Genomic DNA, 16,263 nt, shown 5'->3' on the forward strand with positions numbered 1-16,263 from the left:
TTCCTAATATATAAAGCAGATGTAAGTCATAAATCACAATATATGAATTGTATTTGACTGTCCATGTATTTATGTGTACTGCAGTAACGAACGCAGCGCTTAGAATACATTTTTTTTGTTTCTTTTTCCTGTTAGAGAGCTGCACACTTCCAGAAAGTTAGCAAATAGACCTCTGAAAGACCATCCTAGGTCCAATACACCCCAAGAGCAGCTCCCATTGACTTCTCACTGGAATTATGCTCACAGCAGCTCTTTTATTATTATTATTGTTATTTTTTCAATCTAACAATTTCTGCTGATTCTCTCATAGGATGTATCAAGAGTGTTAGACAGATTCTGCAGGAAGAAAGGTTCTCAGTGACCTAGGTCTTGAAACTTAAGAGTAAGTAACATCCGGAGCATGTCTTGTATTAAATCTCATCTAGACCCATGACATTAATGCTTAAGAAAGAAATCCAGAATACCTGTCCTATGGGAAATACCAGCACCTACTTTTTTCCTGCATCAGTGTAAATTTCAGTACGTTCCATTTAAACATAATCTACTATTTCCTAGTATGTTCACAAACAAGAAATTAAACTAATAAATGTGTTACCTTTACACTTTTGATGAAAACAACCAAGCACATCGACATTCTTCATGAAAATATGTAGTCTAGCTATTTTAACTGGACTCAAATCCTTTGTCTAATATTCAACATTAAGATGCATTTTTCCACAGTAGCACATTACTTTCTGGGAGTTGTAATTCCTAAGTATTGCAGTCCCCAGTACGCCATATAACCTAGACCCCTCTGACAGACCCCTCCTACAACAATGTATTTGCACTTACTCAATTGTAATGAAGAACAATAATGTTCACTCAGGAAATCTGTGCTGCACTATGGCAAAGTAGTCTGGAGCCTGAAAAACTCACCAAAGTATTTGCAGGAGTTCAACCTAATGCTAAACAGTGTCACCCTAATTCCACTTTAAACATCTTGGTGGAGGACAAAAGAAAAGATACTTAACTAGGTCTGATACCAAAATAAATATTCATTTCAGTTACCTGATGAAAAATCTGTTGATTTCCAAGACCTGCTTTGTAAATAATGGTGACCCTGCCTGCTTGCTTCTGCCGTGACTGTCTCTACACGACCGTCTCGATATTTTCCTCACTGTGAGGCTCAGATTGTGGAAACCTTTCCCAAAAATCATTTCAAATCCCATTGCTCTTTCTTCCTCCAAGACACCCGTTCCTTTTATGATATACTTATGAAAATTTTGCCTGGGGAGGAATTACATGCAATGGATGCACATTTATCTATCATTAACAATGAACATTGCAACAACTAGCAGCCTGTTTTGACCAGATCACTCTTTTCAGGCAACCTTGCAGAAAAGCTGTCCTACACAAAGCATCAGCTCACTGGAAGAGGCAGCCAGACTTGCTCTATGTTTGCAAAGCACATTATGCAGACACTCTGCAGTGGAAACAGCACTAAAAATAAATGGCTGAAAATCACAGTGGTTCCATAGATTAACACTGTTAAACAGAAACTACATCGTAAAGTAGAGTAGGGGAATGGGTTGCAGGTTCCTCTCTCCCTCACAACTGAATGTTGATAATGGAGTTTCCTCAATACATAGTTATTCCTTTTTAAATTTGCCTCCAACAATTTTATGGAAATATGGATCAAGTTTGAGAGGGCTTTTAGCATCCCATTAAAAATTAACCACTTCTTCTATCGATTAGACGATTTGCAATGTGGTTAACTTTATAGTTTAGGGGGGGTTGGGTTTGTTTTATTTTTGTTTTAAATATAACCTTATGCAAATGCATTCTTTTTTGTTGGGTCAAGAGGAAACTTTGATAAATCATGGCACAATTTGATGGGGTTTACTTCCTACAGCACCACTTTCTACAATGTCTTTAGAACTTTTAGAAAAAAAATGCAGGTTCATCAGACACTCCACTCCAGTGACTTCAACTGAAGTAAGCACCCTCAAAGAATGTAAGGCCCAATGCATTTAGCCTCAGGAATAATGATCTACAGAAAGTCGTCTCAAGGAAAAGTAAGAAATAAACAATATGGCCATTTCAAGTTAATGATATTTCTGTTTCTCTTACATCCCTAACATCTTTCATCCTTTCATAAATCAGTATGAACTGCACTGAGCTCAGAACAAAGGCAGCTTTCCCTAGGCATATATTTGCTGAAGGAAACAAAGAAGGGCTGTAACTTTCCCCATGCAGAGAACTTCTCTGAAGAGTGCATTGTATGAGTGCACACCTTAAGCATGCAGCTCCTTTCTGGCTGCATGGTCCTCCCATCCGATACTGAAGAGCACGCAAATAATCTCCCTTTCCTGGGATCTCAGCTCAATAAACAATGTCCAGATCCCAATACCAGCTGAAAAGAAGCACTCCCTGGTGACCCCTGTCCCCAAAATGCCAACAGTAATAAATACAACATAGTCTGAAAAATGCGACTGTCCTCTTAAAAATAGGCCTTAAAAAGGACTGAATTACCATGTGAATGACTCTAAAACAGAAGGTTGCTGGGTCATTTAGAATATTTATCTGAAACAGAAATGCAGTAAATTATGGGTATTAGGCCACCTGAATGCCAGTAAGAATAGATAAGCAAGACTGGGTTAATTTCTATCCGATCCTTTATCGAACTTTTAATGATTAACATGAACATAAAATTTGCAGTACTAAATAGATGAAGTGTTTTAATTTTTGAAACTTGTATTAAAGGAGAGTAAACAGAAATGATCAAAGTATGATCAAAAGTTAAGGGAAGTTGGAATAGTGAGGGTGAGTCTGTCTAAAACTTGGGAACAAAGAATAAATCTTATTTTAAAACATGAAACAAATTTTTGGCTTTAGGAACTCTGGCGATTTAACTTAAGAAATCATGCAGTTTACCAGCTGTCTTTTCTCAGAGGTAATCTACACAATTTTCCTGTAGGCAGCACCCAGACTTGCAGGATTTCAAGACATTAGGTTTACTGTAGGTAAAGCAAGTTACTGCTTATTTTGTCCCAGTTCTCCCTCTTGTCCTGCTGCACGCAGTGCTACTGCACAATCTGCTAGGCAGGTACCAGCCATTTTCACAATGTAGTTTAGTTATGAATTACAAGAAAGCTGAAAAACATGAGGGAATAGAGAGCACATATGTGCGATTAGTAAACCTCAGCAGGACAGCTCTGATCATTTGTGTCCTGAAATGCTTGATGGTGCCTGAAGAGTGAGGATGTTAGTTATAGTTCTTTCTCCAGATACGAATTTTACTGGAAGATGAATATATTAATCAACGTGCTTTGATGATTAATTAGAACCTTTATTCTTTATTTTGTGAATGCATGTGTATACGTATCAAAGCGTATGTTCAGTTTCAACATACACTTCTCATAGATATGTTTTATATACATATATTTGCGCGTGTATTTATTTAGATCTTCTTCAAGGTGTTACTGTCCTGCATGTATGGAGAAAAAGCTGTGTTACAAACACACCTGTAATGCTGCGGGGATAACATGACTTCATTACTTGCTGTAACATTTCCACCTTCTGGTTGGACTCTATTGCAGCAGAACGAGAAAGCAAATGGCTTTCAAAATAAGCTCCTGTCCTTTTACCATGATAGGTAACCTCCTGCAGTGTCCTAGCCTGCCATGTTCATCTCTTCTCTATAAAGACTGACACCAGAGGTCTTAGTAGATGGCTCTGTCCTCCAAAAACATCTCCACGCTACCTAACCACATGGGCAGCTCTCTAAATGCAAATTAACCAGATGACTGAGAGATAATAAACACCAGCCTCCCTTTCCATCTCACCCATAGTCCTAGAAAAGTCATACACTGGGTCCAGCTCAGCTTGTTCAGGGACACCACCATCACTGAGAAAATCCATCACTGGTGATATTTTGTTTCTGGTTGGAAGTCCCTGTTTTCTCAGGTCAGTAGCATCTGTGACATTTTTTCCTTCATTCACTACATTCCTGGTGAGAGCAGTCAGCACTGCAACACAAAGCCGCTCTCACCAGCCGTGCAGGAGGGAAGTGAAGGCAGAATGGAGAGCATACTTTCCTCAAGAAGTTAGGTTTTATTCCCTGGTACCTGGGCAAAGGAGGAATAGTCAGAAAGCCTAGTGTAAAACTACAGGTTATTACTGCATATGCATTGGGAAAAGATTTGAACATCAAGGTGGACGAATGAATGTATGTGTCCCTTCAGGAGACCACTCTAGTACCTGGCTAGTTGTAGAAGGAGAGGAAGAAGAAGCATTTCACACCACAACAGCTTTTTTGGTTCACAGCACACTCCTTATATCGAACATCCCTATCCTCTGCGGAGCTCTAACTTGCCTTGTAACTGACAGTCCTTTCACACTGCTGCTGCTGCACTAACAGGCGCTTCCTCTGGGGACCCTGAAACTGCAGGGAGGTGACCACACCGCTTGTTAACAGTTACTTACACTGTAGAATGAATGCACTATTGTAGGAAAAGGTGTTACAACCACCAAAGACCCCCTGGTTAAAATGGCTTGAAAACAAAGTCCTCCACCTTGCAAAGACTTGAACCAAGACTTCATCTGGTGCTTGCACACAGGAGATTGCAGCAGGGCCAGGCTGACAGGGTGCAGCACACCAGCACTCAGAGCAGACTAAAATCCCATTGATAGTGCTGATTTAGGATGAAGTATTAGAAGCATGAAAGGGGGCAGAAAGACTGGAAATGCAATTACCTGTGTGTGGGTGTTATCAAGTCAGTGTTGCCTATTGCTTGAATCATGCCATGGAGGATTTTACTCCAGTATAGCAGACATGTAAAAAGCTAAAATGACATCTTTTATTTCCTTTTAACACACACACACAAAAAAAAAAAAAAAAAAACAAAACCAAAAACAACACTGTAACTAACCTGTAATGGATTATACAACACTGACATTGAAACTCCAGAAGTGAAACTGTTTGCAACAGCAGTTGTAATTAATAGGGCTGTGCAGATCTTGGCAAATGAAGAAGAAAGAAATCTCTTGAAGAACGGTAATAGCATCCATCACAGTGAAAGTATGGCTGTGGGCCCATACGCAGGCTGCAGGGTCGTGGCCAAGCTAACCCATTACAACAGACCCAGCCCTCTTTGCAGGATCTGCCAGTTTACGGGCGAAACACTTGTCCATACCAAGTTGTTAGGACATAGGAAGGTGTGTATCAGTCAGCATACTAACACAAGGACATTTAACATTATGCACTTTTTTTCTTTAATATATATACATGTCAAAGATCCTTTATAGAGTGTTATCCAATTTCAGCCAGGCTAAGACAACTGCTGAAATAAATTTACTCACAAGAGTAACACAAAAAAGAATAGCTTGAAATTATGGCCACAAAAAAATTTACAGCCCTCCTCAGCACAGCACAGGCCCACGGACAACCAAGACAACTCACAGCTGTGCTGCCCAGTGACCCAGTGGCTACAGCTCACTTCGAGACGCCCATACAAAAGCGTGACAAGACTTCATCCAAACGCCTATCAGAAACACTCGTACACAAGCACTTCATCCTTTGACTGCAAAACTACTGGGCACTGCCTGTTCAGCTGCAGACATCCTTGGAGAGTAGTGGAGACAGGTCCCCTTCTCTTGTCTCCCAGGCAAGAGCAAGCCAGCACCATGCATTTCTCCTTCACGCAGGTCCATAGAAATCATTTGGTCTTTCAAACACAATTAGATGGGTGACATGAAAATACAGCCAAAGATTTCACGTCCACTGCCCCCCCCCCGAATGTAGCTCCAAGGAGTCAGGGCAGCAGTGCCTGAGCCTCTCAGAAATACTCACTGTACAGCAAATCCTAAACCGCCTGAGTTCTGAAATCGTACTGACACCTTGGTTTATGTTTTAGCTCTGCCCTTCCTCCTGCTTCTGCAATAAATTTCTAGTCTCTGCTGTACTTTGGAAAGTCATGAACAATATACCCTTTTGTCTCACCTCCTCTGGACTATACTGCTATGGTAAATTCCATTTATGGATATTCACCCTATTTCCAGAATTTTCATCTACAAAGCATAATTTTGACATTTCTGCTTTTTTTCTTTTTCTGGTATGGGGCAAGAAGAAAAAAATAAAAGCAAAGTATTCCTGTTGCTGTTTATTTTCTCCTAATTATTTCCCAAATGAAGTTATTTTCCTGGATGCTATCTAATTTATTATTTCCCTCCTTATTCTAGGTTACCATCGACAATTGCCTAGCTACTGCAGATTTCAACACATGGACAGAAAGAAAATGCTGTTGTGATTAAATCAGAAATAAATAATTGAAAAGGAACAGTTGATAAGCAGATATAGGATATTTTTTATTTTTTTTATCCCTCTCTTGTTTTAAAACTTCTCAGGCTTTCTGCCAGCCTCTTAGTACTTGAGGGCGGGGCAAAGAAGATGGAGGAGCTGAAATAGATGAGCTTTGCTGAAGACTGCTGCTTAGTGGTAGTAGCTGGGAGACAACCGAGAATCATTTCCACTACTGAAAAGATGAGTAATGTCACAAGGCTCAATCCAGAAAACAAATAAAAAATAATAAAATAAATAAATAAAACACTCTGAAAGGACAGCTTCATTATGAGGACAGTGCTGTTCTTTTCTTCACAGATTGGAAGGGACAAAATGTCATAATCTCGTATTTGATACAGTCTTTTTTTTTTTTAATCTTTCAATAAACACCTTTCATTTTTAAAAATTATCATTATGTACAGAATTCAGGAACACTAATCATTAGATAAAAAATAAGGAAGAAAAAAGATAATGGAATGAAATAAGCTGCAAGGAGATTCATTTGGGGAATTAATTTACAATGCCAAAAATATAATTGCCAACTGATTAACACATTTTTTTCTCCCTCTTATGGGCATTTATTTTTAATTTATTAATTTCAATGCTCATTATACCTTGATTACATTCTCTTTTGGGAGGAAATAAGATTTGAAGTGGTTTCTATTTTTTTGCCTGTTTTATTGTTTCCATACAGTAATTGTATGTCATGTACTTGAATCTATGCTTTCTCTCACTTGAGGTTCTATTTTGAGTTGACTGTATTTGGGGGGAACAAACGTGTTTAAGGGCACTTGGCTGCAAATCAATCACGGAATGATAAGAGCTAATTTAAAGTGGTAGTAGCATCTGCTTTAGGCAGCAGAGTGTCCTTGTGGCATTGCCAATGTACTGTGCTGAGTGAGGCAAGAACAAATACAAAAGTTACCCGTGCAATGCCTTAAAATTGTAGGTAGATTTCTGAAAAATAAAGGTAATTTTCCTGCTCTGTAGAAATGCCACCTTGTTCTAGGTCAGTTCCATCTCTTGTACCTACCAGCATTTCTGCAGAGGCCATTATCACCATTGCCATGAAATAACTGAAGGAAATGCAAAAACTACTATGCAAGACAATCTAGTTTATTGGTTTCATTATTTTAAGCGAGTGGCCTATGGTTTTATTTATATTCCAGTCATCTGGAAACAATCTGGCACCCTACTGGGTATTGCAACACAATCAGTAGAAGGGTGGACAAGCCTCTTTTGGGGGGCCGAGATGTACAAAATTCCAGGCTCTTAAAAAGTTACTATCAGCTGCAAAATTGTCTATATACAGTTTTGTCAACTGTAATAAAATCAAGGTAATTTGAGCTACCTTATCCAGAAACTAGAGTAAGAGCTCCCATTTTCTCTTTTCTTTCTTTTTTTTTTTTTTTTTTTTAAATTTTTCTATGCCATAGTGCAACATCCTCACACATTTAAGCATATCTCTACTATGTGTACTATGCTTTGCTGATGTGTGGTGACATGTTGAAACACCATGACTTATTTGAAGATCAAACTTTTAATTTATTTGTAGACATCTTCTGGCATGCTACAGGGAAAGCCTTCATTTTCTCTCTAATTTCTAGCATGGCTCTATTACAAAAGAGGACAGAGATCATGATCATCTTTCTACCCCCACATGCAGGTCACAAAAATGCATGTTTCCTTTCCCCACACTAGCCCACAGAATAGCAATTGCCTGCGTGCAGTAACTAGAACTACTAATAGGCAAACCTTACAGATCGGAGATCGGTTCCACAAAGAACAGTAACCTTGAATACAAGAGATTTCAGATCCCTTAAGGCTTTTTTTTTTTTTTTTTTTGCTCTTTTAAGTAGAAAATGAGTGTTCTGCTCATCTGAATTCCAGTTCTTACTTTTTTCAAACTTCATGAAAACCAGCAATATACATCTTACACATTTTTAAAGAAAGATGAGATTTTCACAAAACAACATGCTTTAGACCTAAAGCCTTGTTAAAACATTGAATGTAGTAAGATTTACAGTAAAATTAAGAGCTTGTCTTTAACTCAGAGTCCCTAAATTCATTATACTTCATTGCAGCTATTATACCTCTGGATTAGCTTTAGTATTTACATAAATACCTAGGCTTTGCAGGAAATCTGCCTAAAGTGTTTGCCTCGATAATATCTTAAGGCAGCAAGGTCCAAAGGCTAATTGTATGTTGCTTAGTAAAGAAGCAGTGCCTCTTAAGTAGCTATTTTCTTATTCCTGCTTTTTGACTCCCCACCCCCCCACACCCCCCCCCTTTTTTTTTTTAAGAGTAAGGAAGCGTACCTGGTTTCAGTATTGTGTCTGCAGTTACTCTTCTGAGATAGAATTGGCAGAAAGTATCACAACTGATTTCTTAATAGCTGAGGTTATTAACAGATAGAGACACTAGATCAAACATGATTTCAGCTATAATCTCTTATGTTGTCTTTGGCTTTCAGGGTTAAAATGGCTATGGTTGTTAGGGATGTATTTAAGGCGTCAGAAATTCAGAGCCTGGTACAGAAAATGGGATCTTCAATGTGTAAAACCAACGTGAGTTCTGCTGTTAGCTTCATTGCACCATGATTTCCTTTACCTCATTATCTTTTACCTTCCAAGTCTGTTCTACACAATTACCTCAATTCTCTCAAAAGGACCATAGCTCACAAAGTTCAGGTGAGGGTTTACAATTTGTACAGGTGGCTTATAAACCCCATGTCCCATTATCAAAGATAGCATAGGAATTGAGGTTTTTAAGGTACTCTGCCACACAGATGCCTGTCCAGAATCAGATTTTCCAACCTGGACTTGCAACTTAACTGCTGCATTGCACAATGGTCGTTCTCATCTACGCAATTTACTTTAGTGGGTATTCCCACCACCACTATCCATATTATATTTAAATAACTTTAAAAATAAAGCCCTTGAGAGGAACATCAAGTACTGAATAAGTCACATACCATGCCTAGACTAAGGCTGCTCTTACAAGCATAGTTTCAGTAACAATAATATGTTGTACGTAAAGCAAAAAGTTCTTATTATGGACTTAAGTGGACCAACAAGGCTGCAAAATTACAGCCACACAGAAAAATCAGCTATAAGTAAAACTAGACAGACTGGTAAAAGGACAGTTTTACTAATATTGATACATCCCACTGGGGTTTTGTTGGCAAAAGCACATCAGTGAGTGTTCACTTGTCTGGGAGTGCAGAATTAGTTCTAAGACTAACTAATCAATTTAAGTCTGTACTAATTGACCCGTTGGGCTTTCAAGTGCTCTTGGAAATGGGAGCAAAGCTCTGAAAAGACTTTTATGGTATGGAAGACAAATCTCATCTTTAAACCCTTCTGAAACAGACACCCAAAGCTGTATCTCCACATCAACTAGCCTTGAACTTCAAAGATAATACTGCTCAAAGGGCAATTGTTAAAAACTCAGGCCTCTTTCCACTTCTTTGATGATCTGTAAAGAAGGTGGAAATGTAAATTGACACAGAGGGGGGAGCAAATCAAATCTGTTTCCTCAGGGGGAGCAATCAAGAGACTTTCTTCAGCAACACCTAATGTGTATCAGTGTAGCTGTGTTACATCCCTTACCAGCAATAATCTTCCCTTCTTTTAATTTTCCTTCATGCAATGGACCCAATTCCACCCTTACTCTTTAAAGCACTCTTTATGGTTGATTTAACACTTTCCTCCTCCCACTGCATCTACTTTACAAAAAGATGTTATTGAGAAAGGAAATGTATGTAGGTGGAAGAATGAATAGATTATTATTATTATTATTGTGTGAAAAAAAAGGATTTAGCATTCTGAAATGTGAAACACAAGATTTAGATGAGGTATATAGCTCAAAGATTATTCTATTCCATTCCAATATCTGTTACCCAATCATACAGCCTCTTTGGTTTAAATAATTTTAATTAAGCAATTCTACCTTCTGTAGTAGCCATTACCAGAAGATAATTGACTGCATCAGTAATGAAGCATTCTGAGGGTGCTAAACAAACACCAAGGTTAATTATCCGGCAGTAATGCTTGTTATGGAAGTGCAACACTGGCCAAACTAAGTTTCCTGTTCTCTTGCAGCACCCTTTCAGTAAATCAATGTAATATCCGTGGCTATATATATTGTCTTACTGCGGTAGCAGTATTCAGCAAAGGAAACAGGAAGCCACCAACTGGTCAGGAGAGCATAGAAAGCAATACACAGAAAATATGACTTGTTATTAAATGTGTTTTATTTGACTACTAAGTTTTACTATTTTTTTTTCCCATCTCTGAAGAATAAATTTTTCAAACTCTGTGTTTATGTACCAGGTACATCTGACAGCAGAGATGTATTTCAATTATAGACGGAGTCCAGAAGTTTATATTATCCACTACGTAATCCCAGAGTGGATCTGAAATTTTTATTTTCACACAGCTTCTATTTTCACCTTTTCTCCTTCTTAGCAATAAATCCTCTCACACTGAATTAATTGGATAGATGTCATTTAGAATTTGTGCATTTACATTTCAAGTGTTTACAATTCATGTATTTAATTCTCAATATTACTCAAAACTAATAGTGACCCATGTGTTTCTCTAGGGGTAAGAAGTTGCTTGAGATTCATGACAATGTTGAGTTTATTTCAGTATTGAAAGTAAATGTATCAAGTTTATTTGACCTTTAACTTGGAAAAATGTCAAAAGTTAGTTTTATTTTAGAGGTTAGCTTATTTTTTTTTTTTTTTGATTATACAGATTCCCAATTTTATAGCTAGAAGTATGCAAATGAGATAGCTTGATTCCCAAGACCACAAGGCTACTCCTGCCTTAATTTCAGCAATTCAAAAATGCAGCATGTCTTTTATGTCATTTTTCAAAAGAAAACCCCGATGTAGCTGCTCTCTCAGAACAACCCAATACCATGCACTGGCATACAGACATAGAAACATCTATGCAGCTTTTTTTTTTTTTTTCCCCTACTCAGTACCTGTAATCTTATTTGTATGAAAATCAGACATTTGGACAGAGGCACTGGATGTGTGCAAATTCTGTTTGTTAATAGTAGCTCAGCTGTTTTACATTAGTTTTCAAGATCATGACTAAAGGACCTGGAGACAAGCAACAATGAAAAGTTCAGCAACAAAAGTTATCTGAAATTATGCTAAGTGCTTTTTCATTTTTTTCTGCTCTGCATTCAGGTGGTGACCTCTTTAGAATAAGTACCACTGATTTTCTTGTGTTGGCAGAACGCCCGATTCAAGAGGCCTTCAGCCCTGACTGGAAGCATGAATTTCACAGCAATACAAACACACACACACACACACAAAAGAATAGAAAATAAGAAACTTAGGAGGTGAGCTGGGAACAAAGTCCAGAAGTTGTCTATTTGTGCAGGAAGACCCCATTACAAAAGGATGAAATGTTTTCACCAGATGTGAAATTCAATGGTAGTCAGGAGCAACCCAGAAATTTCTGTAAATTTAGATCGAATTTGAAAACGAGTTCTAGGAGTCAAAAAAAAAAAAAGTAGCTACTTTTAAATGCAATAATGTTTTAATCCTTTAGGGACAAAGCATATGCTTTTAGAAAGGCTTGCTTTCTAAAGGTCCTTTAGAAAGGACCTCAAAAGAAATCAACACTTTGATTTGCTGATAAAAGAAAAAGAGGAAATGGAGAAAAAGCAGTTGTTAATCTGAAGAGCTAATCTCCCTTCCTAGAGGACATTTTAAGTCCACTGTCCCCCATACCAGCATTCCCAATGGCAGGCTGTTGGCATGAAAAGCTCAGATTAGTTGAGAGGTTTGTTTTCAATGATTTCCTCATTCCATTTTGTAAAGCTTCGGGCCATCTCAAAATTTCTAGCTCCAGAGGTCTTTTCCAAGGTTTCCTGCAACCTTTTTCAGTGTTCCCATGCTCTCAGTTCTTGTCCCAAAGATCCCTAACAGATCTGATCAGATACTTTCATAATGATTAAGGGGTCAAATTTTTGACATAACCATCCTCTTCATTAGGCAGCTTCTCTGAGCCCCATGTTTCAACTCAGCTTCAGCAGTGAAGGCTTCCCCTTTTGACTGAAGGGGAGAAATGGGCATTCTGGTACAATTCACGTCACACTAATGTGAACACCAAAACAGGTCAGTGAAATCACATCCTGAAAGTGTTTATTTCTACTGACTGCAAAGGGAGGACAGGTGGTTCGTTCAGACAAGTTGTGTTAAATGAATCTATCCCACCTGCTCTAGTGGCAAAGGGAGAGGATGGATGAAAAGAACATGGAAAGATGGCAAAAGGAGGAAGCAGAGCTTTGGTTCCAGTCACGACAAGATGACTCCAGTCAGAAATACCTCTGTAAACCCCATCTTCAGCCTGTTTCACTTTCTGGTATTTTCTTTCTTTGCCTCATTCTCCCCCTTCTTTTAAACGTTTCCTGTTACAGTCTGCTAGCCCGTCAGATGGTTTCCTTGAAGCCTGTCACATCACAGTAACCTTCAGCATTTTATTTAGAACAGAATGCATTTTGTACAAGGCCTCTCCAAAGGCATGTCAGCTGTCACTTTCACAGGGTTCACTCAGGATGACCGAAGCACTTGGGAAAACAATGTCTTCAGCTGTACTCTTAAAACATGAATATGGAATTTGTTTGTTGCAATACAAATTACAATAGCTTGTCCATAAAGAAGTGGATGCAAGGGAAAACACAATTCGAACAGCAAAGAGAGGAGTTTGGCAAAAAAAAAATAATATATATATATATATATATATAAAACTTTGGAGGTTTTGAGGCTCAGTTTCGACATGCTCTGTCACATAAAGGTGGTTTGTTTGAATCTAACCAAGAGAAATCTGAAAGCCTTGGCAGCCTGCAAAAGTGGGTCAGAAATACTGCAGCATTTGTCTGGGACATAAGCTCCTGAACAGAGGCAGAGAACAGAAACAGGTAGAGAGAAGCAAGCAAGATAAAGCTACCCAAACTTCTAGCTGATAGAGTTTGAATTTACAGTAGATGCTTAAAACAGCCCTTTTTCTGCCTGTCCTTTATTTCTATCTGGCACTATTTCTACAGTGAATTTTGGCAAGAGAGTAGGGCAAATGTTTAGATGGCAGAAGCCCAAGTTGTTAAGCTATGGATGAAGGAGAAGAAAAAACAGGTGGCTTTCCAGATGCCCATTACTTGCAAGAACTTTGTTTCCTCTGTCCATACAATGAGCTGTACCTTGGTCCTCTATTGCCCACAGTCAGCTTCTCTCTCAGATACACATACAGGGCACTCCTCCCTCTCTGTTGCAACTTTTACTCATATATATGTAGCCGCCTCCAAAATGATATGGTTTGTGCTGATTATATTCTCTTGTCCAAAGGAAAGTTATCTAAAGATAATCCTAAAAACAACAACGTGTGAAACAACCTAGAACTGGCCGCTTCAGTGCTTCACAGGCACCATAGATAGAGATTTTTAAGCCAAAAAGGGTTATTGATGCACATGATCCAACCTTTGGCATGTTATACTCCACTGTGTTTCATTCAGTCATCTCAGGTTTTGAATCACAGAGCGTAAACACCACTCCGGTACTCAGGCAAACATGGGGAAAGGTGTAAAAGGATGCTCCAGAGTTGGACCCAAGAGGCACACAAGGCTCTGTTGGGTTTTTTTTTTGGACTACTCTTTTAGTTGTAAGGCCTAGAAATGGTTACCTGCCTCCAGGCCAAGTACAAATGGCTACTTGCAGTTGTGAGGTACCGCGAGCCAGGATGATTTGCATCCAAGAAGTCCCCAGTGCTGTGGTGATGGATGAGCTGTACACAAACAGTTAAAGTAACATCGGGGTCTGCTGGTTTAGAGCTGAATGGGAAGGAAGAAGACAAATACAAACTCTCCTATGTACCTGCTGATGCCAGCCCATCCTTGGAAAAGATAAATTGGGGCGGAAAGGTCCAATTGCCAAAGGGACCAACATGCAAAACTGCTGTGGCTTGTTCATACAGTGTCTCAAACCATACAGCTACCAATGGCAAAGAGATTAAGGCACTTGAGAATGGAAGACAGGTAGGGGAGAAGACGGCAAAGGGAAAAGATGAAACATGCTTCCTGTTTGTCACTCTACTGAGCACAGATTTCACAGGAACTGCCATCTCTCACCTGCACTTCAGCAGCAGGAAGAGAGCCCACTACGACTCTCATACCAGCATATGTTTAAAACAACCTCCAAAGCAAGCTCAAGGTAGTGGTGATAAAATGGAAATATCACTTAAAACTTGTTTGCCATGGCATTGAACAAGCAATACCTGAGAACCCTTCTATCCTTCCTCTTTTCCCAAAAAGAGCTATAATGAAACCGGAGAAAAGATGGCCATGAAGAACATGGGAGTTAAAAAATCTGGCAAAGCAAGGCATAGGATTCGGGCATGAATAGCATGTAGAATATGAGAACAAAGGTCTAATGTCCCTGATGGGAAAAACCTTGTAGGAAAATAAATCAAAGCAATATCTGTTTTGCTGGCATTAGCTATCAGGGAAGATGCTAAAAATGTTACTGCCAAGTAAGCCAAACCAAAGCAGAATAAAGCAAAGCAAAACAAAAATATCCCAGCCTTTTTGTACTGAGAAGCTTTAGTGTTTTCTGCAAAGAATACACTACATAAAACATAGGGCTACAGACTGGCTGGACAAGGTTTTCTCTACAAACAACACACAGATAAACTGTCCTGATTTAGGACATTTCATTCTCACACCAGCACCTTGAAGATTACCAAGGAAAGAAAGGTCAACTCAGTACAGACAGAAGATTAGGCTAAATGATACCTGTTCTTTCCTCACACCTCAGAACTCATTTCACCCAGGAACTGCAGTGTTAAAAGTGTGTTTTCTTCACCAGTGACAAGTGCAACCCACCCTTTGGGATCTGAGGGCTTACTGCAAAGGAAATAGGAACAAACATTTTAAAGTCCTAATGCATCTCGATATATAAGAATTAAAATACTCCTCAGGTATTTGGTCCCCTTGAGTTTTAGTCCCTTTTTAGAGACTGCTTAAGCATTTCTAAATGCTTCAGACTTTTCTAAACCAAGGTCTAGAGCTCTGAGGTGAGACTGATCTGCACACAAACACAGCACAAACAGTTCACCAGCAAGGTATTCCCAAAGACAGACAGATACCGTCCCCTGCCGTCTGCTGAGAACAGAAAGCTCAGATTGCTTTAGCACATGGCGGCACCAAATGGAACCAGACAAGTGCCAGAATGAATGGCAGCCACTTCGGAGATTTGGGAATACTTAAATACGGGAATGTGTTTTGTGTAAGGTAAGATGAGGAGACAGGCACAAAAAGACAGGAAACTACACTTGCTATTTTTTCCTTAAGTTTCATCAGAAAATGATGCATTCCTCTCAAAAAAAAAAAAAAAAAAAGGAAAACAGCTGCCCAGGGGTACAAATACATTCATTAAGTCTATCGCTTCAGTGCAGGATGAGGAGAAATATCTTTTGATGAGATTGTCACAAGACAGCTACAAAAACAAAACATCTCTACAGCTGTCAGGAAGGTTGAAAATAACACCTGTAGATACATCTTAAAAGGGTATTTTAATACTAGGATGAGGCAACTGATGAAGCATTTAACATTCAAATTGAATTACATCACTCACACAGCATCAGTGTGCCCCAATCAGAACTGGGTCCCCCCATGCTCAGAAGGCAGGAAAGCATCTGGAGAGCAGCAGGTCAAGGCCACCAACAAACCAGGTCTGCATGGTACTGTGGATTTTTCCCGATTTTCATACTCTTTGACAAGAGGGAAGTTCTCTGTTGGCCAGAAAACATAGTACAGCTCTTGAATATATATCGAAGTGTCTGTGTGAGAAACCTTACCTGACCACATACGTATATCCCTCACTTCAATCTCCCATATCAACTCTTGTATATTGTCAGTGATGGCTCACACTG

General features: G+C 39.0%; 1 protein-coding gene across 14 annotated transcripts in view; it reads right to left on the minus strand.

The window, feature by feature from the left end:
- The window catches only part of LOC308188017 (uncharacterized protein), a 625,739-nt gene that overhangs the window by 447,724 nt on the left and 161,752 nt on the right, over nt 1–16,263 (minus strand). The gene's annotated exons all lie outside the window — the stretch shown is intronic.

The sequence above is a fragment of the Anser brachyrhynchus genome (genome assembly GCF_964034855.1).
Source record: "Anser brachyrhynchus genome assembly, chromosome: 1".
Classification (NCBI taxonomy): domain Eukaryota; kingdom Metazoa; phylum Chordata; class Aves; order Anseriformes; family Anatidae; genus Anser; species Anser brachyrhynchus.